This window comes from Cetorhinus maximus, chromosome 10, assembly GCF_964194155.1.
Source record: "Cetorhinus maximus chromosome 10, sCetMax3.hap1.1, whole genome shotgun sequence".
Taxonomy (NCBI): domain Eukaryota; kingdom Metazoa; phylum Chordata; class Chondrichthyes; order Lamniformes; family Cetorhinidae; genus Cetorhinus; species Cetorhinus maximus.
The window spans coordinates 100,281,293-100,287,292 of record NC_135888.1 but is presented as its reverse complement, the minus strand read 5'-3'; positions in this window follow the sequence as shown (position 1 = coordinate 100,287,292).

Here is a 6,000-nt window from a genome sequence, read left to right as displayed (position 1 = left end):
AGGGGAACAATATATAGTCACTTGTAAATTAAGTCTAAGAGTGAGGAGGGGTTGTCTTATATGTTTTATAGGGTTAAATAATTTCAATTAACTGTTTGAATAAAAATCTGAACAATTTCTTTCAACAAAACATTTTGTAACTATTCCTATATTTCCTCAACTCCAGTTTTACTATAGTGTCTACACTTCAAAAGTATTTAAGTGATTGCAAAGCACTTTGGGAAGTTCTGGGGTTATGGAAGACACTGTACAAATGTAAGTCTTTCTTTTCTTTAAATAAAGATTGAGATGTAATGTTAAAATTTTACATTTACCTACCTGATGTCAATGATAAATTAGAAACTGAAGGAGGAATTACAGTAGCAACCTAAAGTGTTAAAAATATAACATTTGAATGAAGATAAAGGTAACTTGGCCCTTGAAGAAGGATGTTTGATATGGGTCCTCAGGATCTCATAATTGGTCAACTATTTGCAAGTATGAATCAGCTATTATTTGAAGGTAAGGCCTCAAGAGCTAGGGCCTATCATAGGATTGTATGATTCTAATCTTATACATGTAAGAAGATTTTCTTATATGTGGATCATTTTATATGAGTATATCTCGTACAGAAAGTCCTGTTACAAATGACCAGGTTCAACATTTATCTCCGCTTTAAACAAAAATTTATCTGAGTTTTTATGATCTACTAAATATGTATCTTCATAAACAACATTAAATATTAATTTGTATAACAATAAATTGACATTTGCCACAATTTATTCTTCAGACTGAGTTTAAAGTTTTATAGCAAACATATTCCACTTGCTTATCTAAATATTATATTTTCTAATCGAAACACTTAAAACTGGTCACAGTTATCTCTTGCCAAGTCAGAGTGTAGCAATTAGAATTCAATTCTATATAGAGTTTTTTTTTGCAAAGATTCTTCTAAAATGTAGCGTGATACTTGTGCATCAATGGTTAAGATGCTTGAGAACTACAGCACCATTCAATTTGTGGATTTTATCAGCAACAGTGCTGTGGATGAGTACTAAGCTGTCATGGAAGGGACAGAGATAGTATAATATGAGAACCTGCAACAAGGTCTAAGCTAAGATAGTGCCAACATCACTGAACAACACATTGTAAAAATGCACAAGTTAGGATTGACGGTTCCTGATCCCATCGAAATCCATTATATTCTCAGGTGGGCTACATTAGGTTATCGCAAATAGTTCCTGAGCTTTAGACAAGATAGCTTTGCCACAAATTTCCTTGGGATTTCACCTGCTGCACCATCATAATTTCAGCAATAATCTCGTTTACAGATGTAAACAGGCATCCAGATTTTTGCCATGACAGAGAGGTTCTCTTGTAGTAACTGAGGGTTTGGCCTCTCTTGCTGTCTATCAGGGGTCACGTGATGTTCTGGGAGACTTTGACCAATGACTCCTAAGCGCGGGCAATCGGGGGGATGGGGCTTGCTGACGAGAGTCCTGATCGAGTGTGTAGCACCTGAAAAGCTCTTTGTCATAAAGTTTATCTTTTTCTTGTTGAAACCTGTCCATTCCGTAAAGTCACTACATCTCTCGTGGCGAAAATACTGAAAATGGCCGAAATTTCTAAGTCCCGCCCCCAAGCCAACATTACTCATCTTTGCAGGGGTGGGGCTGGAGTTGGGCCAGGCTTCACGCATGTGCGGTTTATAGAGGCAGTTGTCCATTTAAATCACCAGCTGTCTCCAGTGAAGTGGGATTTTGGTAGGCCATGAGTGCGAAACCCACAGTCTGCAGATCAGACCACATAAGACAAGGTCTGAACTTGGTGGATTCATTTGGATAACCAGGGTATCCCTTTGGAGAGGTAAGGTACCCTTTGGATAGGGTCCTGGGACCCCTTTGGGAGAGGTAAGGCACCCTTTGTGATTATTAAACGTAAACATGATTATACATTTTTTACGCACAAACTCATTGGAAGTGTCCAGTCAAAGAACTGTTAAAGGACTGTCCAGCTGTAAAAGTTGTCAAGGAAGTGTCAAAGCTATCAAGGAAGTATCAAAGCAGTCAAGGAAGTATCCAAGGATACCAGGTAAGTTGGCATGGAAGGGATAAGGACAAAGAGTGATGGGTTGCAGACATCAGTTGGCATGAGTCGGCATTAAGTTGGCATAGGGGTATAATGGGCTATGGGGCTGTGTAGAGGGCATGGGTTGGCATGGGGTCATGAGAGGCCAATGAGGTAGGTGGGGATACATGGGTTGACATAGGTTGGCATGGATGAGGCATGGGGAGTGTGGGTGGGGTGTAGGTTGAGGGCTGGATGGCTGTTTTTTGTTTAATTTTTAAAAATGTATTTAAATCCAGTTTCAGAGCACAGAGACAGGCCTTCCACCCAGCCGCCTCCACACCCAGCAGCCCCCACACTCCTTCCGGGGTCGCCCACCCAGACTTGTATTTCAGCCTCCACCTGCCACCTGACCCACAATGAGACCTGTGGGTGGACATTTTTAAAGGTTGAGCTGGCCAAGCTGGGTAATCTCCTGACTCTGAGCATCTAACCCAGGGACAAAAATCTGCACCAGAATTTTTGCCAAAGTAGCAGGGACAGGTGTCAGCTGTGGCTCAGTTCATAGCACCCTCGCCTTTGAATCAGAAGGTTGTGGGTTCATGTCCCACTCCTGAAAAACAAGAATTGTGAATGTACTCAAAAGAGTTACAATCTGTGACTGTTGATAACTCGAAAGAGTTATAGGTTCAGCAGGGACATTACTTTCAGAAAGTAATGTTTTGGGTTACAATGTATGAATAATTTGAAACATGAATATGGTGAGTGCTTGGGAGGAGGAGATGACTTCAGAGTGACTTATGGTTCCCAATACTTTCCAGCACCAGTGTTTTCCACATCTCCTGTTGAGTCCATTGTAGACTAATTGATGGAGATTGATTGCTATTATTAATTAACAACCTATTATTGTTGTATTATGTGACTACCAGGATACTAGAAGGTGAACTAGGACCTCAGTATTCTTAATGTCCCTGTTCCTGATGCTTATTACATCTCTCAGAAATATCTCAGAATGCTTCATATGCAATGAATTACTTTGATGTGCAGTAACTTTTTGTGAAGGTGAATGTTCAGACAGAAAGGATCAACAAACAATGAGATGAAGGTGCATTTTAGAATATTTTTGACATGTTGGTAAAGGGATGAATATTGGTCAAGGTACTGTGAGACTTTCCTCCCATTCTTTGAGTAATTACATGCAATCTTTCATGTCTGATCTATCAGAACAGTCAAATTGTACCTCAGGTTAACCTCTTCTGCGAAATCTGACACTTCCAACAACGCAGCTTTCCCTCAGTACTGCATTGACATTTCAACTGAGATTGTAAGGGTGAAATTGAGCCACAGCAACAGCGCAAAACGGGCTCGTAGTGAATAGGCAGTCGATTTTTTTACCATGCCTAATCTTTATTCCAGTGAAATACACAGAATGATAATTCAAACTCTTTTTAGAGACCTTGAAAGAAAGACCTGCATTTATGTAGCACCTTTCACACACACTGGATGTCCCAAAGTGCTTCACAGCTAATGAAGTACTTTTGAAGTCTGGTCACTGTTATAATGTGGGAAACGTGCCAGCCAATCTGTACACAGCAAACTCCCACATGTAGCAATGTGATAATGATCACATAATCTGTTTTTATGATGTTGATTGAGGGGTAAACATTGACGAGGACACTGGGAGAACTCCCCTGCTCTTCTTCAAAATAGTGCCATGTGTTCTTCTACACCCACCTGAGAAAGCAGGCAGGGTCTCAGATTAATATCTCATTCAAAAGACAGAACCTCCAACAGTGCAGCATTCCACTGGAGCATCAGCCTAGAGCCAGAATTTTCCAGCCCCTCACTCCAGCAGGATCATCCGGTCCTGTGATGTGAATGGAGATTTCAATGGCTTGCCAGCCCTGCCGCAGGGGAACCCACCTCGGGGTTGGGTGTCGGGGGCTGGAAAATTCTGGTCTAGATCTTTATACTCAAGTAGGACTTGAACCAACAACTTCCTAACTCAGAGATGAGAGCGCTACCAACTGAGCCACGTTTTTTTTCCTTCATTCATTAGATGTGGGTGTCACCGAGAAGGCCAACATTTGTTGCCCATCCCTAATTATGCTCAAACTGAATGGCTTGCTAGGCCATTTCAGAGGGCAGTTAAGAGTCAACCACATTGCTGTGGGTCTGGAGTCACGTGTAGATCGGACCAGGTAAAGGCAGCAGATTTCCTTCAATAAAGGACATCAGTGAACCAGATGGGTTTTTACGATAATGATAGTTTCATGATCACCATTAGACAGTCATCCCAACACGTCATACATCTCTCAGAGATGTACTATGAATTACTCTGAAGTGCAGAAAGTTTTTATGAAGATGAATGTTGACACAGGATGTTCACACAGAAGAAGCTAACTGAGCCAGTTGAGCCTAGCCTCACTGTTACTTTTACGTGGTTTGAAATTAAAACTTGCCAATATTTTCCAAGTCATTGAAAAATAAAAGCTGGTGCGGTGAAAAATCAGCAGCCAATTTGCTACAAGGCTGTTTCCACTTTGCTGTAGACCAATTTCACCTGCAAGTCCTGTAATGATGCTTGTAATATCACCTTCGGGCTCAGGAGTTTAAATTTTTGCCAACTGTGCTGACTCTTGCTACTAGTTTTCTACACTGTCAGTTTTTTGAAAGATCTGAACAAATTAGTTGAGTTCAAATCTCCTGAAATCATTCCACAACTGTACACTGCAGTCCCAGGCTGCGCTTGGAGTATTGCATACACTTCTGGTCACCATTCAGGTCTCTATGGTGATATAGAGAAGAGCAAGAAGGCCAATTCCCCAAATGGCAGTTTGGCTCAATGCCTCTAAATGAGAAGGTTACTGATTCAAGTCTCATTCTAAAGTCATGTGTATGTAGTTTAGGATTACAATTTGCTGGAGTGCTGCATTGTCAGAAATGCCAGCTTTTGGAGCAAATGTTCAATAAGGCTTTGACTGCCACCTTTAGTGGCGTGTAAAAGATACCAAGGTAATTTTGAAGAAGAGCAGAGGGAGCACTTTCAATGTCCTAGCCAATCTTCAACCAATATTGCCTAAACAGTTTGACTCATAAGCCTGAATTTTCCCGTGTTGGGCGGGCTTGGCGGGTGGGGACAGTCGCGGAGACAACCGCCGCCCGCGATCCACTCCGCACCGCCATTTTACTTTTCAAAAAAAGTTTTTATCCTATTTGTGAAAGCTTTAGGAAAACTCATCCCGCTTGGGGATGAGGTTTCCTAAAAAACATAAAGGCCGCTTGGCCTTTTAGCCTGCCCGCCAAACGTTAGGTTGGACGGGCAGCGTAAATTTGAAATTAATTAGTTCCTTATTGGCCTTAATAAGCCTTTTAATTATCGGCGGGCGCACAGCCGACTCCAGCACGCGCCCGCCGAACGAAACATCGCGCGTCATTTTATGTCCCGGCGTGTCGGGCCCGCCCCCGCACACCGACTGTAAAATCCTGGCCATAGTTTGAGAGGCCTTGCTGAATGTAAGTTAACTGCTGTGTTTGCCTACATGACACTTTCTGTATTTCAGAAGTAACTTATTGGCTGTAGAGTGCAATGGGACACCCTGCGCATGACATGAGGACAGTAATTCAGGCTTGTGAACAGAAAAATTAGAACAGATTTAAGGAAATGTTTCTTTACGGAGAACATGATCGAAAACTGGACCAGGTTGTACTGAGATTAGGCCACTGGACATATTTACAAAAAGCTGGATATTATCATGGGAAAATGGTAGAGTTGCTAATGTGCAAGATTGGGATTAAAAAAAGGTACCGGGCGGAATTTTCCGTGCCCGCTGGCATTGGGCGTGTTCAGTGGTATGAGCAGGCAATATGGCAAGAAGGCCAGAAATCGGTTTCATGACGTCATGAAACCAGTTTGTGTTCGTCTGCTCAGCCTGTTGATGGTGGGTCGCGTTT